Below are 25,171 nucleotides of genomic sequence, written 5' to 3'. Positions count from 1 at the left end.
TATATTTTTTTTATTTGTTTATTAATATCTCTAAAACTATCGAAATGTATTTATTCATATCTTAGGATTATGTAAAGTGGTTTGAATGGAAGCAAAAAAGGTAATAATATACAGGGTGTTCCATTTAAAAAAAAACATCCCGATCCACTCACACTTTTTTGAGCCACCCTATAGAAGTTAAAATATTTTTCTGAAATACATCCTTGTAGGTACATACTTTAGGTTTACACTTAAACAAAATTCCCAAGTTTTTTATTCTAGGAGCTACAGATGCCCGACGCACTATATAGAAATGTCGCAGGTCGCAGTGGATTAGGCCTAAAGCAACTTCATAAAACCTGTAATTCCGTCTATAGCCTATCTTCTTTAAAATCTTAAAGTTCTTTTCAATTAAATTGAAAATCAAATATTATTATGTCAATGAGAAAAATACTTTTAAAGATACGAAAGGTTAAAGTAGTGCTACGCAACCAGCTGCCATTTTATTCAAAAATGCGCGAGCTTTCTTTCAATCCGCTCCTCAAACCGCGCTACTGCAGGTTACCCGCCTGCCTGCTTGCCGCACGTCATATCGTTTTACATAAAACGATATCGATATCAGTTTAGGCGCCTGGCGACGACGGCTGCTCACGCCGAGGTGGCAGGAGCAGAGAAAGGCACACGCCCACTTTGCATATCGCAGCCGATTGGTCGCTCCCAACTCCTACGCGTTTCCAACTGCTGTCGCAGGATACCGACCGGAGGTGATAGCGCTTGAAATACACGCACTGTTATTCAAATAAGTCTGGCAAACCCACCTTTTTATCAGAATAGGTATAAAGGTTGATTTTCACGATACCTTCCGTTTCCATTCCATATTCGTCCCGTATTTTTTTATTATATTGGCGCTATACGTAAGCTTCCGTTCCGTATCAGTTCCATACTTTTTATTGTACAATTTATATCATTACGAAAGTTTTATAGGGCTAGACACAAGTTTACAAATGTAAGAACTTGACAAACCTGTTACCGATACGCTTCAGTCCATCCGCCAAAAAATGTATGGAAGGAAAGGATACGAAACGGAAGGGAAACGGAACGGATAGTGTGCATTGTACATTGTCCTATTCATTTACATGATATAATATTTTATGTAAACGGAAGGAAAAATCAGCAAAATAAAACACTAAATCACCACAATTCACCAAAACACTTTACTTTTACACGGACGCGCGTTTCGCTAACCATGTTAGCATCATCAGCAGATGATTATAAACTAAAAAAGGATTTTTTTTACAATCATCTGCTGATGATGCTAACATGGTTAGCGAAACACGCGTCCAGTGTAAAAGTAAAGTGTTTTGGTGTATTGTGGTGATTTAGTTACCATGTAGCATCATCAGCAGATGATTATAAACTAAAAAAGGATTTTTTTTATAATCATCTGCTGATGATGCTAACATGGTTAGCGAAACGCGCGTCCAGTGTAAAAGTAAAGTGTTTTGGTGTATTGTGGTGATTTAGTGTTTTATTTTGCTGTGTAACACCAAAGGTTCCAACCCTCAACTGTAATAAAAACGGAAGGAAGCTGATATGGAAGATGGAAGGTATAGTGAGAATCAACCCTAATTTGGGTGGTTATTAGGGTACACAAAAAAAAAATTTTCTTTTCAGTTGCTGTGAAAATATCGTTCAGGATGATGAAAAAAAATCTGTTAAAATTTGAGCTTTTAATATTAATATTTAGAATCGTGAATTTCTATCAGGGGTGGATGGGGAAGTGGAAACCGGCCCGGGAAAAACAGGCAACCGGCCCAAATCCACAAAAACATATTTTATTTATTAATATAAGGTGCCCCAGAAATAAGTGCAAGTATTTTAACTGGTAGTATAGTTGAAGCCCAGAAACACGCCTATGAGGTTGTTTTCGCAAAAAAAAAAATTTTTGAAAATTCGGAATTTTGTAAAAAATGTTTTGGATTTTTTTTTTGTTTTTAGTTAAAAAACATAATTTCTTGATAATTTGGCAACATAGGTAGGTAGATTAAATTTACAAGAAAGAAAATCCAGAGAAAATCCAGTGATCCATTCTCAAAATTTGAGCAAAAAATTATTTTTTTTTGGAAATTTTCAAAGTAAAATAACTGCATTGCATTTTGGACTTATTTGAAAAACGATGAAGAGAAAATATGTTTCATTTATCGAGATCTACCACTCCTTAAAATACTTGCACTTATTTCTGGGACAACCTGTATATAAGTAAGGGTGTTTTTCGCTTGTGCGAAAAAGCTCTTTTGCCTCCAGTTTAAAAAGAATAAATTGTCTTGATCAAAATTTTCGTAAAGACCTCTGAATCGGACATCTGAATTTTTACTATAAAATGGCTCAGTTTTACAGGGTTCTACTCAAAGATATTTAAACTCAGATGCCCGAGTTTAAATATCTTTGGTTCTACTGCTTTATTTCCATTATCGATAACTTGGTAATAACGTAAATAACGATAATTTGATCTTAAGAATAGGCTATGATTCTGAGTCACACGATTTTGAGAAACTTTAAGACTTCCTGATTCATTCAGTTCAGCTGACCCAATCCTCTGTGAAATGTATTACCTTTAGCTTTTCGGGTATATACTTTCTTACACATTGTAGAAAGAAATTCTCACTTTTCTGCTACAGCAGCAGCCTCCTCGTGTACACGTGTTTTTAACTGAATGAACCGCGGTCGCGCCATTAAAACTGCAGCATTTTTTAGGTTATTATATAGTTCTTATCACGAAACTTTTCCTCTATACCTTTGTACATTTGGCATCTTGTATGATAATGCCATGACTCAAACGAGAGGAACCTAGGCAATACCTAGGCAGTGGATATAAATGTGTTCTGATGTAATGTTATGTTACAGTCCATAATAAGAATATTTGGATTTTCGAAACATATTAATATTTTATTATCTAATCTAGTTTACACCTTATTTTTAGCAAATTCATTTTAGTAACATTTTAAACAACAATTTGAATCAAAAAAATCAAAGAATTGAATCAAAGAAATGAAGCCAAGCATAGATATGTTTTCTTCGTCAACAGCAGAATTCGCGTCAAATTCGTCTACAAAAGGGAGCTCGAAAAATATTGCACCGAGGCCCCCAGTTTTCAATCTACGCTACCGTATACTTAGTATACATTTAGATCGAGGCTATTTAAATTTACCTAATGCTATTCGTTCTTTTTTTGCTGCCAGTCAGTCATATTTATTAGTTATTAATAAAAGAATATTGGGTAAAACTATACAGGGTGAGTGTTAAATAAGTGCAAATATTTTCAGGGGTGGCATATTTCGACCCCAGGAACACGTCTATGAGTTTTTCTTTTGCAAAAAAGATGTTAAAAATCGAGCATTTTCTTTTAAATTTTTCTGTATACTTTAGAAAACTTTTTAGAACTCCTGTTCACCGCAAATTTTCCCACGGTATAGTTTCTTAATCTTTGATATTACGGCACTGAAAGAGATGCAAATACCGAAAAAATTGAGGTGGCTCAAATTAAAAAATATATTTTTAAAACTTTAATAACTCGATTGGACTTATTTGAAACTCGATAAATAAAATATATTAATTCGATAAAACGAAAATATATTATGTTTATTTTATTGAGATCTACCAGCCCTGAAAATATTTGTTCCTTATAGACTCACTTTGTATAATAAAAATTATCAAACCGAACAAACAACGGATGATTATTAAAATTATAAGTGTCCCAGGGAAAGACATTTTACAATAGTTATATTACAAATTGGTGTTTATGTTTAAAAGCAACTGAAGATTATACTGATGAAAATTGATTAGTTAGTTATGGAGTCACTAAGGATCTTACGTCATTTTAGTTAGAAGATTAACCATTTAATTTTTGCTAATCCAATCTTTTTTGAGCTCTGATCGGGACCGGCCCACCGGCCCATTTTTCCACCGACCCACCGGGAATTTTCCCGTTTTCCCATATGGCCCATCCACCCCTGATTTTTATTTACGTGAATTTCTATCGTAAATCGTGAATTTCTATTTACCGTTTAAATAACACAGGGAAACTATTTTTTTCCTTGGAATTTTATTGCGTTTTAATTAATCAGCGTTTTGTAAAAATCGGTACATATGCTTGTAGGAAATTGAAGGGTCCTCGAAAAAGGTCTGACATGAATTTTCATTTAATCAACTCGTTAGAAAGTTATTGAAGGTTAAGTTCAACTTCAAATCGTATATACCTTCCACAATTTTTTTATATTTTCTCACCAAATGGCCCAAAAACGTAAAATATCATATTTTAGGTGTTTCACCCATTATTTTATGATAAAATATGATAGTTTATGCTTATGAGCCACCAGTTTTTTTAGAGTTTTTTTTAGATAAAAATATCTATTGGAGTGTAAATTTTGACAGATCATCAAGATATGAGAGACAAAATAATAGTCGCAGCGTTTAACAAGAAGTTTGATGAAAATGCCGGTGAAATTATAAAGTATAGCGACAATATTTGTTGTTACTAAAAGAATTTAATGTTATTCTTTTATATATTATAGGATATTTCTTATACAAATGTACCGGGTGTCCCACAAGAATAGCTCTCGGCTGTATCTCGGAAAGTATTAGCCGTAGGGCTTACGGAAAAAAATATTTATAACTAAGGAGGCTATGAGAAATTGCTGGAAATTATATTCAAGTTTGTAGAACGGCCGCTAGGTGGCGCAACTGCTATGGAAAATAAGAAAATAGATTTTTTACAGAATTTTGCCTAGATAATGGATACTATAAATAATAGCTTCATAATCTTCAGTAAATTTTGGATTTTTTTTTGTTAGGACCATTTTCCCATATCTGCTAAAATAAAGTGGTGGGGGAAGGTTAGATCTATCTTTATTTAAATGTTAATAACTCCGGATTGGATGATCAGAATCCAACAAACTAAGGCTCGTTTAAAAGAGCGTTTCTTACTCTATATTATACCATAAAAATAATAATAATAAGGTTTTGAACGTAGACGCTACGGGGTGCTTTCTTACAATTTAACAAACATAGCACGTTTTTTCAAAAAAATTAAATAAGGGTTTTTATAATTAAGGGTATTTTTTGGAATTTATTATAATTTTGCTAATATCTTCGGTTTGAAAGAAGATATCAAGATGCGGTTTTCGCTGACTTTTTAAGCTTTTACTACTCTTTACTATCAGCTAAAATGACAGTTGAAAAAAATGCAAATTTTTGGTGGCAACTTTATTTCGCTCTTAAAAATTAACCAAGGTATGTGTTGATATGAGTTCAAAAACAAAATGCACAGGAGATTCTCAGCGAACCTACTTTCGATTCTTAAAAGAGTCTGAAAACTACTCGTTGATCTAATAATAGTTTCGACTCTTAAAAGAGTCTGAAAACTACTCGGGGGGGGGGGGGCGTGGGGGTATTTTTTGGCGTTTCCTGTTGCCTCGTTCAATTTTGTTTCGTTTTGAGCTATTTCCAAAACGTGGCGGTATCTGTACCCGAGGCAAAGGACTTTTTTTTTTCATAAATCTTAGTGAAATAAGTAAACTTAGACGTTTCTAAAATAGCTGTTGTTACGATGATTCGTTGTTCAAAATCAAAAAATGTTCCGTTGCATTTTTTTTTGTATCGGAGTGCAAAAAAAAATACCCCCATTCACTTACCTACATAATTTTTTAAGATATTAATTTAAACAACTCAGATTATTTTTAATATTTAGAAATAAATAAACATAACTTGTCAATGATGCTAATGTTTACAAATACGTGTCTCCATATATAGACGCCTATCTCCTGAAAGAACTTTCTTGCATAAGGTTCTTTTCCGGTACAAGTTTTTGCTACCTGGTAATTATGGTCCGTAATTAAAATTTTGCTTCTTTTTAACGAATATTGACAGGCCTAGACGATCGAACGCTAATTTATGTTAAAATTATTACAGGCTATGCACCAATATCGCATGCAAACTGTCTCCCCGATAGACGTTGATTTATACAACTGTTGTTGACGGCCACGATGGAATATTCACCTGCGGCTGCAGAGTGAGTTTTTGCCGGGGATCGTTGCAGGCAGCCGAGCAGAAAAACAGGTGAATTTTTTTCAGGACAAAAATAGAACTCGGAGGCATAATATTAATTTCTGCCGATTTATGGTTGTACAATTTTATATTTTTAAAAAAGACACTTTTTGAAAAATAATAACAACTATTTATTAACCAAAGTATACCGGGTGCGTCTCGAAAGTGGCTCACCTCGGGCTCACCCCCTATAGCTTTTTTATTTTTTCAGATAAAAAAACAAGATTTGGTATGTTAGTACATATATGACATAAATTAGGATTGATTGGCGTATTCAATTAATTTTGGTCACTTCCTGTTTCACCGGAAATGACTACAACTTTTGATTTTTAAATGGCACCATCGGTATATTTCTACTTTATTCGATAGAAAATGACACTCTGAATAGAATGACATATCATATGACAACTTTTGAACTTTTCGTTAAAAAAAACGTATTTTAATTCTCAATCTAGAGTGCCATGGCTGTGTTGAAAACACTAATTGTCAATCAAGGTGCCTTGGAAAAATAGGTTTGATCGTCTAATGTTTTTCGTATCTTGTCCTGGCCGGTTAAAAGATGCCCAAATCGTATTTTTAATCATATCTCAATTTTTTCAAATAGAACAAGGGTGGCTCATTAACATATTTGGAAAAAGCATTTTTTTACGAATAATTTGGTATCTCACACTTGGTATTTCGAGTCAAATTGTTGTTATAAACCGCACGTTACAATTTCAAATAAACCATATGCGAAAATGTGAAAGTTGACATATGATATGCCATTCTCTGAATAGAATGACAAATAACTATTTACTGAACGTGTTTATTTTTTCTCAATAATGACATGTATTGATTATTTCCATTCTAAATATCTTGAGAACAGTTGCTCGTAGCGATTTTTACCAAGAGACATTTTTTACGTAAAAAGTCACGAAAATGTATATTTTTTTCACTTAGTTGTTTTTTACAGGTATGGACGAAAAGTTATTACTCTTCAAAACAGTTAAAACACATGTAGGTGGCGACCCTGCAAACAGGAGGCATATTGATATCAAAATCAAGTTCCTCATGTCAAAAAACTCCGAGACGCCAATTTCATTTTCATCCAAATATTGACGTTACTTCAGAAATTATTTGGAAAAAATCGAAATAAAAATGAAATTTCTACACCCTGTATCTCCGAAACGAAGCATTTTAGGACCTATATTTATACGAACTTTTTTAATTATTTTTATCTGCAGAATATGTTGGCGAAGATTCCGGAATACAGTTCGGACCACCCTGTATACTCGATATAGAATCAGATTTCTTAAAATTCTTGTTTTCCCGACGGTGCTAGCTCTTATACTATTATATTTTTATAAAGGTTAGATTAAATTTGTCAAAAAAGTGTCAAACATCCGCTATCGTACGATCTTTCTCCGTTGACGGGCTGGAGTAGAAAATTTACGGATGAAAAGTGGCGCGAAAATGCTATGACCAATCAGAGCGCCGTCGGACCATCAACGGATAGAAATCAACGCATGAAAATCAACCTTTATATCTAGTTATTTCGCTTCATTTATGTATAAACTTTTTTTACTTTAATTACACCTAGTTATTTCCCTTTTTTATCGACTCCTGTCACCCACTTGGCCACTGGATATCTAAAGGCGCCTCCACACCGGCGACAGCGCGCGGACCTCACGCGCGTCTCAGCGCAGCGTCTCCGTGTCGGCGGGCCACGCACATACACAAACACATGCACACGGTCTCTCGTCCACGCATATTAAATTCAAATTTTTACATTACTTAACCAATCGGCTGAACAACGTGACGTGCCATCGGCCTTCCGAACGCGGACCAATGGCGTGTGAAGTGGGCGTGGCCGCGGACCGTCTCTCCAGTTGTTTGTGTTTGATCGTACGCGAATGTGTGCGTGTGTAAAGTGGCTTAAACCGGCGAGCTACTCAGTCGATGAAGCGCGAGTCGGTGAGACGGTAAAGGTAAAAGTCCGGGAGGTAGCGACATTTATTTGAAGACCAACATTGCAAGAGCTAAATTATTTGACTTAAGGAAATATGTCACCCAGCCATCCATATACGTAGGGAAATTGAAACTAATATAACATACACACATGTCCAAAATTATCTCGTTAAAATCTCGTTATTGCATATAACGAGATTTTTATTTTATTTTGGACCTAATAGGATTCTCTTTATTTTTTTGGACATATTGGCTTACTACACGACTAACTAATATAAAATTAAAGTGCAACTAGGCTGTTATTATAATTTTGCCTCCTCGAGCCTCAATGCAAGCTGTGAGACGACGTGGTACAACAAGATGTTGAGGAATGGCTTCGCATGTTGAGGAATGGCTTCGCGCGCAGCAATTTTCAATTCATTTAAGGTACGGGGAGGATCATTCCTTTTGGCAATAGCATGTCCCAAGCATGCTCGATCACATTCATATCTGGAGACATCGGTGGCCATCACAGTTTTCTTATACCCTCTTTCTCGCAAAATTCGCGAACCGCTAAAGTGCGATGGGGAGGAACATTATCGTCCATGGAAACAAATTCATCCCCCACTGCCCCTCGAAATGGACGCACAATAGGCTCTAAAACGTCTCTAAGATATGAGGCATCTGTCATTGTGCCATCAATAAAAACAAGATGAGTTCGAGCTCATATATATACCTGCTCATATATATTATACCTGCCCATACCATAATGCTTCTCCCTTGAAACGAGATACGGGGTTGAGCTGCATTCAAGCGTGCTCGTCTTCCAGATGCTCTCCAATACTCCTGACACTAGGCCTATTCTTGTTTCATCACTAAACATGACGAAATTCCTATTAGGTTGGAAACTTAAAATCATAAGTTAAAAATCACACAAAAAACATTATTCTCCGACACCTACACTTGAGCAAACATAAAAAATCTCTCATTAAAACTTTCATTAGTCGGAAAAATGGTGGACGGTATTGTAATTATTATTGCCCCGTTCCGCGAATGTCTCTATTTACTTTGACATTGACACGGCAGCCGCGCATTGGCAGAAATAAAAATCTGCAAAGCCATAAACCGTCGACGGAGAGGGCCATTAAAGGCGCGACCGACGCACGGGGAAAACGAAAGATTAGAGGCGTGAACGATAGGTCTCTACTGACGCACGGAGACCTATAGGCATTATTTCTTCGAAAGGGACAACGACGCAACAACGCAATTAACCTCATAGGTGTCGTAAACGCTGCCACTTACTTCGCCACCCAGTAGAACAGCGATTGGGCAGGCGATACTGATAACCATGTATTTGTAGGTCTATACAAATAATTATGATCTATTACACAGACACAGGTCTACAAAAAAAGAAAGTATGTGAGGGAGGCTGCACCATAATTGAATAAGCTGAGAATGATGATGATAAATTCCATGTTATAATTTGGTTGACGAATCCCCAAGAAGTAATGTAGAGGGGTGAAAGGTCCATAAGGAAAACACCCTTTTTTTTATAGGAGATAGACGAAAACTAATATTGGTGTCTGGAGCTCAATTTTTATTAAAAACATGATGGTGAAAACCGCACATTGATATCTGTTACCATTTCTGAGTTACGAGGTGTTTTTCAAAAATATGCATTCTTAACAAATCGCTGTAACTTTTTTGCTATGTAAAATTTTGTATTTTTATGAAAAACATTTCCAAAGCATCTTTTTACGCAGAATTTAATGGTTTTAGTTTACTTCTATGGTTTTAGTATATTTTTTTTTAAATCGACGACCAAAGGCTGGAATCTTGGTTAGCTATACAAGTATTCTCGAAATTAGCTGCAAAAATTTGCTGATAACTTCAGCGTTCTGAGGCGGTGCCTCGTCTTGCTGGAAAAATATGTTTTCGAGTTCCATTAGGGGCAGATCATCAATAAGTGGCCTAAAGCGTACTAATTAAAAGTGGCGAACTTTTAAAATTCTGTATTTCGAAGGGGACCATAACAAAATATCAAGTATGCTATATTTTTAGAAAATTATTTTCAGTTTTTTTTTCAGTTAATTAAAAATATAGGTACATAAAAAAATTAATTATTCTGTTGATAACTCTTAAATTATTAATTTTATAAAAATTATACTTGAACTGTTAAATTCTCCGTAAGGTGCTTTGGAAATGTTTTCATAAAAATACAAAATTTTCTATAGCAAAAAAGTTACAGCGATTTGTTAAAAATGCACATTTTTGAAAAACACCCCGAAACTCCGAAACGGTAACAAATATTGATTGCGGTTTTCACCATCACGTTTTTGATAAAAATTGAGCTAAAGACACCAATATTAGTTTTCGTCTATCTCCTATACTTCTATAGAAAAGGGTGTTTTCCTTAAAAAGCGGCCAATTTGACCCACCCTGTACATGTTTAAAAAATAACCTAAAAATTGCTACTTTTCTGTTTTTAAAGCCACTGGTGACGAATAATTTATTTAATTAATAGTTATGAAAAGAAAAATATTTCGTAACTAGTTACGAAACGTATAACATATTTCAAAATGTCAAAGGATTGTAAGAAGTATCACTTTAATTGTTAAAATTAGAAAAACGTTATTTTATTTTTATTTTCTACTGTGAAAAATCTCTTAGGGAAATAATAATTTTTATGTTGTCAGTCACGTCGCAAAAACGAATGCTTTTGTGACATTTGAAAAAAAAATATCTTTGTCCACTGTATTTATGGAACGTGGATCTCCATATTTTACTCGGAACATTACCGTCGTCCACGATGACATTTGAATGCCGCCGAAGTCCATTTCGAATGCCACTCCGCTATTTTGCTTTAAATAATCAAATTAAGCGGCATACGATGTGCGTCAGCAGCGGCTTTAAATATAAATGTTATGGCTCTTAATTGCCCTGAATTAAATAAAGTATACTTAAGAGAATGCCGTATGCAATTCTAAGAGTTTTATAGAACGGATGCCGACAAGGCTGGAGAAAAAACATGAGCGGAATTCTGCGGCTCTATGTAGATCGACATAATGAGACTGGTTACGTTTACATTGGAGATCTCCGTACTGCACTCTTAAAAATATATATGTTTCATATAAAATAAAGCTTTAGTCACGTGATTAAGCTTGACCGGCACGACGTTGCCCAATTGTCCACTTTTACATATTTTTTTGTAGAATGTAGAATGTAGAATGAGTAAGAGGGGGGGTTAATCACTGCGACCTTAAAGATCTATTGTGCCCCCCTTCATTGAGTCATCACACACCTTAACCCATCATACCCCTGTTGTAGAGGGGACAGGGTATTTCCTATCCTCCTCTGACAACAGTTCTTCCTCTGAGGGTACACACCATTCCACGGTTGGAGTTTGGCCCTCCGCTCCGTGCCGCTCTTCACAGTCGAGGAGCTTGCCTCCGGCTGAGGAACCCGTGAGGTGGAGGCTGGAGGATCTGTCTCCATTTTCTCTATCTTTTTAATTGGTATCTCCTTAGACCTGATGCCGGTGTTGTCCCGTATCTATAATAGAGGATATGCCCCTCTTTCTCTATTGCCTCCCTGGATTTGAGGTCAATTCCTATTGTGAGGACCTGACCATAACCCTCCTCCCTCGAGTTGATGACTTACCAACTCGATATCCTTACTTTGAAGTTCTGACCTTGGATAAGGCTCAGCAGGTAGGTGGTGTCTTTCCCCTTGTTCCTCGGCAGAAAGACCGTTATGACCGCCCCTTTAGGGATGTTTTCTCCCTTCACTGCAACCAGTTCCGGCCCTTGCCAATTTTTAAGCTTAGGTGCGATTTCCACCAACCAATTCGCCAATTCTTGAGATACACAATCTATGAGGATCATAGCTGACCCACATTTTGTAGATCGTTGTGTTGCGATCCGATCGCCACTACTTCGTCCAGTATAGCCTCTTCTAGGGACGTTTGCTGCTCAGTCATCAGAGCAACCTCTGGGAAATCCTTTGGCACCACCGCCATTTTCACTTGTTCAGCAATAGCGGCAAAGCTGGTGATACGTCCCTGCTTGCGACGGCTTTCCATCCTGACTTTTTTCTCTCCCTGCCGGAGAAGAGGTGAGAGGTTCTCACTTCCTCGCTTGTCCTTTGATGGAGATGAGTCAGGTTGTTTCTTGGTTTCTTTACTCTCCCCTTTTAGGAGGAGTGTTTTCGCTTTTGCTTCCTCTGGAGCAAGTCCTTCGTGGAGCAGTCGGAGGTCTTCTGCTCCGCTAAGACCTACTCTCAGAGGATCGTCTAGACCGCCTGGTTGACCCAGGCCGGGTATACGAAACGGTCATATTTTCTTTTAATCAAAATATTATAAGGGGGGCAAATTGGTAACAGTAGTGTTGCCACAGCCACCCCATTCTGGGTAGACCCCTTTATGAAAACAATTTAACCCCGCTATCTCGTGACAATCTACCCCGATGCAAAATAAGCTTGTGACAACACTGGGTATCTATCTGTGCCATACGCGGCTAAGAAAACTACTATAATAAACTTAATATTGTATCAACCTTGACGTGTACTAATATCTTCTAGTTGTGTGCTAGCAAGTAAATTTTCATGCATATTTTCATAGATAGGTTTGTAACTTCTGAATAACGGTCTAGGTAAAGCATCTATCTCATTTGCCAGCTCAGAATTAGGATCTTTGTGGGACACTGTCATATTTATTTCAAACCAATAATCAACTAGAATATTCCTATAATTTAATAAAATTATTGTAAATCTCTATAAATATTGAATAATAAACAAAACATTTAAACAAAAACAGACCACAGTCCACACAAAACAAATTGTTGGTTTCTAGTGTGGTAGCAATGACTAAAGAATCCAAGGACAAATAACACCCAAAAGCAAATTGTGACGATGTCACCAAACAGTGCACATATTTTTCTTAACCTAGCTATTTGAAGAGATATTTATATATTTCGATAAATGTTTTGACTACGCCTATGGTGTATACGTTGGAATCATGCTAATTAATTACGAAAAAAACGAATTTAAAATGTTAACAAAAGGTACAAAACTAGAATCGACGTATAGGACACATCAAGTACATATAATATCAGAAAAATAATTAACGAATTGAATAAGAAAACTGAGAAAACGCTAAAAAGGTGGAGCGGACTGTTTATTTACCTATGAAACGTAACTCCTGGCTCTTTCTTATTGCTGCTGCTTTTACACTTGAAAGCTGAACAACTAATCACTATTGTAATAAAGTTTATACAAAGTTCACTTCACACAAACTATTAAAAATCGCTAAAATTGTCGCTGGTGACCAGATGATGACTCATTGTTTGCCATCAAAAGAATGGCGTCTAAGGTCACAAATTCTTTATATTCTTTAGTCATTGTGTAGTAGTCAGAGATATAGATGTAGAATTTTGGTTTAACGGCCACAGCTGTCAGGGCTATCTGGCCGGGTGCCATTAGAATTATATCGTTTTTTAATAAAAAATCTGTTCAGCCTTTCATCCAGAAGCTCAATACACGCCTTTTTTCAATTAAAAAAAGGGGTTTAATACTAAGTGTAAATAGTTATCAATTGTTAAAATAATAGAGCAACTTCTTGAAGCCACTAACGTATTTTCTGTCAATTATATAAGGTACTTCCTCGAACAATTAATTTAAAAATGTCCTCCTCCTCTCTGTAGGTACCATTACCGTCCCGTGGAACCAACTAAAAGAATTTATTGAAACATCCGCTGGTACGTTACTAGCGTGTAGAGGAGATCTTCGTCCGAGATAACATCCCATTGAATGCAAAAAAGTGGAGATTTTTAATGTTTGGTGTAGGTCAGTGTCTAAAACCTGTTCCGAAGGGATCCCGTATCGCACCACGAGAGCTGAGCGCTGCTTCTTAGTAGTGATGGGCATTGCTATTCTTTTTAGTGAACCGTATCACACGATTCAATAATTTCTCATATTGAATTGACTACTACATTTCGTTCATTTGAACGAACCACATGCATAATGCAAAAAACAAGAATCGTAACTCGCACTACCGGCGATAATTTGGCCGGACAATTACTTAAGGTATCAGGAGATAAATAAATGCCTTTATTGTCAAAAAACTTTACAATTTGTAGACAAAGGTAAAGTAAACAAACAAAGTAAACAAACAAACAAACAAAAGAGAATACAAAACATTATACAAATAACATTGTCAGTCTTATTGTTTAAAATAAACATTTATAAATGTTCACAATGTCAAAGAATAAAAAAATAAAAATAATATTCAAAAATATTTAGTTAGTTTGTAGTAAATATCAATGACCTCTAGATAAATTTATTTCGATGTCATTGGTAAATATAGTAATAGCAAACATTAGACCAGTGTTTACAAGATCAAATTCGAGTATTAGGCCAACGGATTCAAATATAAATAAGGAAGGAAGAGTTAATATTTTTAATTTTTCAAAAAAGTCCTGGCAGTGAGTTCTGCTGTTTAGTCCCAGTGAATATCGAACAGCTCTTTTCTGGAGCTTCAAAATGCGGTCAAGTTGGCTGAGCTGCGACTCAAAAAGTACATAATAAACAATAAACAGTTCTAGTCACTGACAAGTTAGAAATAGATCTTAATGCAAAACAGGCAGAGCTTAATTTTTTCGACAAAGCGTCGATATGCATGTCCCATTTCAGAGAATTGTCTACAACAAGCCCTAAGAATTTTACCGATTTTACGACGTCAATGATGGTGTTGTTAAGTACAAAAGGCTGCAGCGAGTTTTTATACGACAAAGCTTTAGTTTTAGAAATGTTGAGACTCAGGAGGTTCGAATCGCACCAAGATTTAATGGTGATTAAGTCATTTGATATGAAGAAATATACAGTTCTTTCATTTGTTTTTCAACACTAGCGTAATTGGATTCATTATTTTACAAATAATAGTAAATTATCAATCCAATTCATATATACTATTTATTAATGACTTCTTAATACCTACTTTTATACTTTCATACCTACTATGACTTTAATACTTACTTTTAGAGCCATATTTTAATTCCAATTTAATAATCATAAAATAAATAGTATACCTATAATATCGCCTGATCGAAAAAAAAATGGCACCCAGTTGGCTTGCATGGAAATGAACATCGATGCCAGTCATCCCCATATAATTTTACATATAAAATGACAGCGATTTTCATTTTATAACCATCGCTGACACCGTTTTTCTATCATATTGAGCCGAGGAAAACAATAATTATTTGGAGTTGAATAAAACACGATTTCGTCTTTTAGTCCGATATTTAATGGTTTAATGGTCGGTAATATTAATTTAACAAAAATATTAACTTAAAAATTAAATACCTTACAGATACTCCCGTATTAAGCACAGTAAACAGGGTCCGGCAATAGTGCGTCGGGCATCTGTAGCTCATAAAATAAAAAACTTGGGAATTTTGTTTAAGTGCAAACCTAAAGTATGTACTAGGATGTATTTCAGGAAAATATTTTGACTTCTATAGAGTGGCTCAAAAAAGTGTGAGTGGATCGGGATGATTTTTTTTAAATGGAACACCCTGTATATTATTACACTTTTGGCTTTCATTCAGATCACTTTACATAATCCTAAGACATGAGTAAATACATTTCGATAATTCCAGAGATATTAATAAATAAATAAAAATTATATATTTTTCAGCCTCTCTTAAAAAAATAATTAATAATACAAGAACTGTCCTGAAATCAGAACTATATTAGATGTTTACTTTAGATGGTCTGTACTTACTTTGCTATAAATATGGAAGTCGTAAATCATACAGGATGTTTAAAATTCTACGCCAAACTTTCTAAAATATAAAATAATTTTTCTTTGTTTTTTTAAATGGAATACCCTGTATATTATTTTTTAAATAGATGGAAAATTAAAAAATGAACATTTTTTGCATTTAGAGTATTTCAAAATTTTTAACGGTTTTGCAGATATTCCAAGTTTTGTATCTCATATGGCATTTTCCACAGTAAATTTTTATCAAAGCCATCCAATGATTTTTCCCTCGTATTTTATCATTGAAAGCGCCATATGAAATAATACTGCGTGTATCCGGAAAAATACACCATCAAATTCTCCATCAAATAAAAAAATAATATACAGGGTGTTCCATTTAAAAAAAAACGAAGAAAAGTTATTTTATATTTTTGAAAGTGTGGCGTAAAATATTGAACATCCTGTGTGATTTACGATTACCATATTTATAACAAAGTAAGAACAGACTATCTAAAGTAAATATCTAATATAGTTTTGAGTTCAGAACAGTTCTTGTATTTTTAATATATTTTTTTAAGAAGGATTGAAAAATATATATTTTTGATTTATTTTTTAATATCTCTGAAACTACCGAAATAGATTTACTCATATCTTAGGATTATGTAAAGTGATCTGAAAGAAAGCCAAAAATACAATAATATACAGGGTGTTCTATTTAAAAAAAATCTTCCCGATCCACTCACACTTTTTTGAGCCACCCTATAGAAGTTAAAATATTTTCCCGAAATACATCCTCATACGTACTTTAGGTTTTCACTTAAACAAAATTCCCAAGTTTTTTATTCTAGGAGCTACAGATGCCCGATGTACTATTGCCGGACCCTGTATATACATAATATGAATTAATTTCCACAAGAAAACATATTAAAGTAGGCAAGTTAATTCTTTCCATTGTATTTTTAACGTTTGACAAGCCTGCTTCTAAGGTCAAAGTAAGCGATGTTACGTCTCAATAAGCGTATTTTGACCAATTAACTTCTTCAGAATCCCACGGTACCAAAAAGGCTTTATTAGTAATTTTGTTAATTACAAAGTCTAGCAAACTCTTTTGATGTGTCTGTTACCCGAACACGACATATACTTACTGTCTTTTATAAAAATAAACGGTTTAGTTAATTTGCTAACTTCTTTAGTTAAATGTGGTTAAATGACATTTTTGCAATTTCCTTCAAAAGGAGTTAAACTTAATTCACAAGCTTCCCAATTATTCTATACAAGGTAGGACTATTTCGAAACACATTAAGGGTTTATATTATCAAGTCTTTAAAAAAATACACTTTAATTTTTTAAAAAAATTGTCTTATTTAATGATATAAGTCACATATCATTTTGAAAATTACTTTAATCTTAATAAGTCTTAAGTTAGCTTTCGCAAAATCACTTAAAATCATTAAAATGATTTAAGTCAAATAAAGACTTAAGTTTTGTGTGTTTTGCAGCTCTGATCAGTTTATAAGTAGTTAGTGTTTCTAATCTAAACTATGTTTCTATGACAATAAATAATTTATTATAAAAATACATATTTATACCAGCTGGCCCGGCCACGCGTTGCTGTGGCTAGGTCAGTGACAGGCAAGTATAAGGTATATTCAAATTTGGGTAAATACCCAGGTTTTTGCACCCGGCAAAAGGTCAATAAATAGTATATTGAATTTGGGTAAATACCAATATACCCGGTATGTACCCAATCATACCCACGTTTTTAATTGAAGGTATTTATTCTATCAATTTGTTGTTAATTTAAAATTATTAAATTACTAATATCGCTATTAAAAAATAGGGGTTGATGGTAGAAGCGTGAAAATTTAGGGTTGTATGTATTTTTAAGCAATATCATAAAAAAATTAAAATAAAAAAAATTGTCAAAAAAATTTAAAAAATGGGGTACCACCCTTATTACTTAAGGGTATACGAAATAGATAACAGCCTATTCTTAGACCCACTGAATACTTATATATTATAAAGTTTTTAAAAAATCAATCCCTATTAAAAAGTAGGGGTTGATGGTAGAAGGGTGAAAATTTGAGGTTGTATGAATTTTTTAATGTTAAACGATAAAAAGACCAAAATAACAAATTTTGTCCAAAAAAATAAAAAAATGGAACCTATTCTCAGACCTACTGAATCTACATATAAAATTTCATCAAAATCAGTCAAGTCGTTTCGGAGGGGTATGGTAACAAAGAAAATTAAAAAAAACCATTAAAAAATCGGGGTTGATGGTAAAAAGGTGAAAATTTAGGGTTGTATGTATTTTTTTAAGCCACATCATAAAAAAAATTGTCCAAAAAATAAAAAGAAAATGGGGTGGATCACCCTTATAACTTAAGGGTATAAAAAATTGATAACAGCCTATTCTCAGACCTACTGAATACTTATACATATAAAATTTCTACAAAATCGGTTAAGTCGTTTCGGAGGAGTATGGTAACAAAAAATTTAAAAAAAGCCTATTAAAAAGTAGGGGTTGGTGGTAGAAGGGTGAAAATTTAGGGTTGTATGATTTTTTTAATATTAACCATAAAAAGATAAAATAAAAAATGTTGTTCAAAAAATAAAAAAAATGGGGTGGACCACCCTTATCGCTTAAGGGTATAAAAAATCGATAACAACCTATTCTCAGACCTACTGAATCTACATATAAAATTTCATCAAAATCAGTCAAGTCGTTTTGGAGGAGTATAGTTTGGGGTTGATGGTAGAAAGGTGAAGATTTAGGGTTGTATGTATTTATTTAAGCTACATCATAAAAAATTGTCCAAAAAATAAAAAGAAAATGGGGTGGATCACTCTTATCACTTAAGGGTATAAAAAATAGATAACCTATTAGATCCACTGAATACTTATACATATAAAATTTCACCAAAATCGGTCAAGTCGTTTTGAAAAAGTATAGTAACAAAAAATTAAGAAAAACAACCCGTCAAAAAATAAGGAGTTGATGGTAGAAGGATGAAAATTTAGGGTTGTATGTATTTTTTAAGCCACATCATAAAAAAAATTTTGTGGACCAGCCTTATCAAGGGGTCAGGGGTATAAAAAATAGATAACAGCCTATTTTCAGGCCTACTCAATATACATATAAAATTTCATAAAAATCAGCCAAGCCATTTCGAAGGAGTATGGTTTTAGAACAAAAATTTAAAAAAAACTATTAAAAAATAGGGGTTGATGGTAGAAAGGTAAAAATTTAGAATTGTGTATCTTATAAATCCATATCATAAAAATATAAAAATAACAAATTTTGTCAGAAAAAAAATTGGGGTGGACCACACTTATCACTTAGGGGTATAAAAATAGATAACAGCTTATTTTCAGACCTACTGAATATACATATAAAATTTCATCCAAAATTGGTTAAGCCGTTTCGGAGGAGGATACAGTAACAAAATCTCTAACACGAAAATTTTATACAGGGTGTCCCAGAAATAAGTGCAAGTATTTTAAAGGGTGGTAGATCTCCATAAAAGAAACATATTTTCTCTTTATCGTTTCTCAAATAAGTCCAAAATAACGGAGTTATTTTACTTTGAAAATTTCCAAAAAAAATGAACCACTTGATCTTTTCTGGATTTTCTTTCTTGTAAATTTAATCTAATACCTATGTTGCCATATTATCAAGAAAATATGTTTTTAACTAAAAACTAAAAATAATTCAAAGAAAAATTTCAAAATTTTTCGAATTTTTAAAATTTCCTTTTCGTGAAAAAACCTCATAGACGTGTTTCTGGTGTTAAACTATACTACCAGTTAAAATACTTGTACTTAAGTCTGGGACACCCTGTATATTAGATTGAAATTTAAACAAAAATCGATTGTTTCTAAAATTCACCATAAAATATACCAAAGTTTCTTTGCAAAAAACTGAAGCTTTTTGTATAGTTTTGTATAACTTCGTGTTCTATATTGTTCATATTTTTTTCAATTTGAACCAAACAAAATTCTTTACTAATTGAATTGTCAGTTTTTATATTTTCGATTTAACAATGTTTCAAACTAAACGAATTAATTACAACGATAATCACAGGAAATCATCTTATACAATTAGCAATGATAATTTAGACGTCTTTCTTTAATACCGATTCCTAATTACAAAATCTCGTTTTTATCGCAGCTATAAAAATATAAATAACAAATTACATTACATACATTAATCAAAGTAAATTAATTTATTGTTTATTATTACTATTGCTTTTTGCATTCTTCATTATATTATTTTGCTCCCTAATGATTCGAGTTGTTATCTAAAAATCAGTTGTTTTAATTTCATGCGTAATTTCTCCTTGGGTGCGATCATCATTAAACAAATTGCATTAATATACTTTCTGATATAGTGTTGCAAATTTTCGAGAATGTATACGGATGCGTTTTTCTTAATGTTTCATTCTTTTGTTGTGCAAATTTAAAAATTTCAAATACGTTTATTACAGTAATATATCTGGACGATTCAAACTGAAATAGAATTTCATTTCATGAACATTTATTTTTTTAACAAAAAGGGGTCGCACTTTATACAGGGTTGTTCACCACATACAACACGGAATATTGTAGCTAAATGATTAGATTTTTACAAATTGTAAGTTTTGGGTTCGTTGAATGACTATTAGAGCTACAATTTAAAAATATTTTTACAAGATACAGAGTGTCCCAAATAAGTAAAAAATATCAAAGTTGTATTTTTTTAATTGGAACACCCTGTATATTATTACATTTTTAGTTTCTACGATTAAAATAAAGGTAAATTTGATTAAGGTTTATCACACTTAAACCTTACCGTTTTCGAAATATTTTCAATTTTGTGAAATTGCAGTAAAAATTTTAGAGCTTCATTTCTCCAAGGGTGTTAAAGTTTTTAATACTAAATATTTACTGAAGTTTATTTATTGATCAGTTATTGTGTTGCAATAATAAAAATAATACTACCTCATACAGAGTGTCGAAAAAAATATTTTAAATAATTCCTAGCATTAAACGGCAATAACTTGTTTAATTTAAATCGAACGCCCTGTATATTTTAGGAGAATCAGATGCACAATTTAATTGTCTATCAAATTGTATTATACCACTTTTTATCTATCCCTTCAAGTTTTCGAAGAAAATGCATTTTCTTATAATTTAGACCTCAATTATCAATATACCCATGGAATATTGACATTTTAGATTGTTTTTAAAGCAACAAATCTACAAAATGTACAGGCTAGTAATATTATCGCTTTTAGCAAAATAATAATATTACTAGCCCATTTGTATGCAAAAAGAAAATTATTTAAATCTTTATAAGAGTATACCATTAATTAAATATACCACCATTATTTCCGCCCAAATACTAATTAATTACATACTTAATTATGTTCGTTAATAAATTATTCTAAATAAATGTGGATTTGAATCAGAAGTCAATATAATAATAAGTTATGGAAATAAATGTCTCTGTTGTTATAAATAAGCATTTGTCAAAGAATGAAATATAATTTTTAAGGTGTTAGTTTTTACCCCACTGTCTAATACACATACAAAATTCAGTTTTTTAGTATTTGGAGCAATTATTATTAATCAACGCAAACAATCAATTAATGTAGTTTGAATACTGGAATCATATTAATTGGTCCTCTTTAACAAATATTTAAACAGTTTTTTTATTTTTTAATGAAATAAACAAACTTTATCGACAATATTAATACCTGTACTCTTTAAAAATTTGGTACATCTTTAAAAATAATCCAAAATGTCAGTATTCCATGGGTATATTGATAAATGAGTTCTAAATTACAAGAAAATGCATTTTCTACGGAAACTTGAAGAGATAGATAAAAAATTGTATAATACAATTTGATAGACAATTAAATTGTGCATCTGATTCTTATAAAATATACAGGGTGTTCCATTTAAATTAAACAAGTTATTGCCGTTTACAGCTAGTAATTATTTAAAATAAAATTTTAGACACTCAGTATAAGGTAGTATAATTTTTATTATTGCAAAACAATAACTGATCAATAAATAAACTTCAGTAAATATTTAGTATTAAAAACTTTGATACCCTTGGAGAAATGAAGCCTTAAAATTTTGACTGCAATTTCACAAAATTGAAAATATTTCAAAAACGGTCAGGTTTAAGTGTAATAAACCCTTATCAAATTTGCCTTTATTTTAATCGTAGAAACTAAAAATGTAATAATATACAGGGTGTTCCATTTAAAAAAATACAACTTTGATTTTTTTTATTTATTTGGGACACTCTGTATCTTGTAAAATATTTTTAAATTGTAGCTAATAGTCCTTCAACGAACCCAAAACTTACAATTTGTAAAAATCTAATCGCTACAATACTCCGTGTCGTATATGGTGAACAACCTGGGCATACGAAGCTTTGGGCCTTAAGCTGAACATCGATAAACCTAAAATCATGTGCACTCCTTCCGAAGCTCACAACAATGCTATAAAAATCGGAGAAGAACTATTGGAATATGTAGTGGAATTCAATCAGCTCGGCAGTTTGATTTCGGAAAAGGCCAATATCGACTTTGAAATTAAGCACAAGATTAGCAGCGCCTCAAGAGCACTCTGGAAATTAAAAGACAGGGTTTTCTACAATCATGACTTGGTTACAAAAACGAAACCTGCAGTGTACCGAGCAATAATAATCCCCACCATGTTATTATGGAAGCGAAACCTGGGCGCCGTACCGCCGATACATGAACGCATAAAACAAGTTGCAACATTAGACAACTCCTTAGAATCAAATGGTTCCAATATGTCTTAAACGTATCCGTTCTTGAAAAACTAACTGCGAGAGCGTTGAAGTCATGATTACAAAATCCAGCTAAAGATGGGCTGGTCACGCATGCAGAATGCAAGAAAACCGCCTACCAAAATTTCTGCTTTACGGTGAGCTTGTAGATGGTAAGAGAGAACCGGGTGGACAGCTCATAAGTACAAGAATATTTTTCACAAAAACTTAGAGGGGATTAACATGCAGAATGACTGGTAGGAAGCAGCACACAAAAGAATGCAATAAAGAATACATGTAAACTCAGTTAACAACGACAACCTAAAAGTAAAGAGGCAACAAAGCAATGGAATTTTTGAATGTCCGGAGTGTAGAGAGATAACATCGCGTATTGGGTTTTTCAGTACAGAAAACGCCTTGCGTAACCATCTTCTTATGCATGTCAAATACTCGTCAGCGAGTAATGGCAGTAGTAATAGCAGTAGTAGTAGTAAATTTAAAAATTTCAAACACGCTTATTACAGGAATATATTTTATCTGGACGATTCAAATGGAAGGGTCCAGGGTAAAATCTTGATAAGCGCTAATTTCTTAGTTTTAGGATTTTGCAATATTATAGTAGGTCTCACTGGTCCCTACACAATGTATCAACTCTGGAGAACAATAAGTTGTTAAATCCTATGATATATGACTAGTATAAATATAGAATACACGGAAAGAACCTGATAACCACCAGACGTCCAGTGCTCTCCTGTAAAATTAGTAAAATGGCGCTTATCATGTTTTCTCTTGGGCCCTTCAATTGAAATAAGGGATCATGAACATTTTTTTAACAAGAAGGGGTCGTGCTTTAAATAAGCTTGGGAAACACTGATATACAGTATCATGCAATACTGAAGCAAAGCCACAACGGCTTTTGTTATATGCAGAAAACTGACGGGAAATAGATGGAGCTAAGCCTTTAACATTTTGCGCTGGATGTATACCATAATAGTAAGACCCATGATTACCTATGGAGCAGTTGCTTAGTAGGGGAGAACGGGTACAGTTGTAACAGTTTTTAGAAATGTATTTTTCAAAAATAGAATGAGAAATTTCGCGAAGTGTACTTATTATCTTTAGATAGCCTAGATATTTATCATCAAAAGGCAACAGTGGTATGATGACATGTGTTACAATTGTACCCCGCGGTGGTACACTTGTAACATTGAGGAGGGACAAATGTAACGTCTTTAGTATATTGATTTTTCATCTGAAGCAAATAAAATTTTAGCTCCTAGAATCTGACAAACGTTAAGATATGATTTGGATGCATTCAAACAATAATAATTGCTAGAAAATGAATGCCAACTTTTATTTGCAATATGTGAAAAAACTGGTTCAGACAACAATCTTCAAAAGTTATACCTATTCTGTAGAATTTTTTCTAAGAATAATTCTAACCTAGTCACAATCGTAGATTTTTCCAAACAGCGTTCTAAAAAATACTAATGCGCCTATATAAAATACAATATTAAAAACAAGATAATTAAAAACTTTAAAAAAATATCTACTTGCGAATTTCCCTTTTTTCCAAAAATGCTTTTTCTTGTTCGGGGGATAAAATTCGAGTATGTGGATTGTAACCACTTTAGGAGTTTCACCAGCTTGTATTTTTTTTAAATAACGGAAAAGTGTTACATGACAGAGGTCCAAACTTCTAGCAACTTGTCGAAATCCAAGATTTTCGTTCACAACCAAATCCGCAGCTCTTTTTATAAGTTGTTTTGTAGGTCCCTTATCACTATTAATTATTTTTACTTAGGCATGTTAATTAAAAAAATGAGTACATCTAACGAAACAATGGGTAGGTATCACTGTAACATGTTACAGAAGTACCCTTTGCAATTGTTACAATTGTACCGAACTGACAACCCTGCACTTTTATTGAAATTAAAAAACTAGAGCAAAATTTACCTTAAACTGAACCATATCATGTTAAATATACATGCATAGGCTACAAAAGTATATACCTACATTGACTGTAAACTATCAGATATGATAGTTATTTAAAAACTGATAAAATGGCTTAAGTTTTGCTTTTGTGTCGATAAATAGATATAGCTCTATTGTTATGTCACTGCACCATTGCAAAAGTCTCAACTGTCGTCAGATTGTACTGAGTCTTAAACTTGAATAACTGACAAGGTGCCATAATAATGTATTTGAATTTAAAAGAGTTGTGGTACCTGTTACATTTGTACTGCGTTACAATTGTACCCGCTCTCCCCTACAGAAAACAAGAGCAACGTACAGCTAGACATAACTTGTGCAAGATGCAGAGACTGGCACGCATCTGTATCACAGGTGCCATGAGAATATGCCCAACAGCAGCAATATAGTACATATAATAATGATAATAGTAGTGATTCTAGACCTAACAGTACTACCAATGCGACAGCGGTTAGAATGGTCATTGACGGAAACAGTATATGGGAGAATCGTCAGCTCAGGGGCTTGGAACACCCTCAAAAGAAAATTTCCACTCCTTCAAGTCCAAGTGGATGACATACCAAGAATGTACAACTTTGAGAAAAACCTCACTGTAGTATTGGGCAATAAAAAGGATTGAAAGA

The sequence above is a fragment of the Sitophilus oryzae genome, unplaced genomic scaffold, assembly GCF_002938485.1.
Source record: "Sitophilus oryzae breed Bouriz unplaced genomic scaffold, Soryzae_2.0 scaffold_942_pilon_pilon, whole genome shotgun sequence".
NCBI lineage: Eukaryota > Metazoa > Arthropoda > Insecta > Coleoptera > Curculionidae > Sitophilus > Sitophilus oryzae.
Note: the sequence above shows the minus strand (reverse complement) of the source record.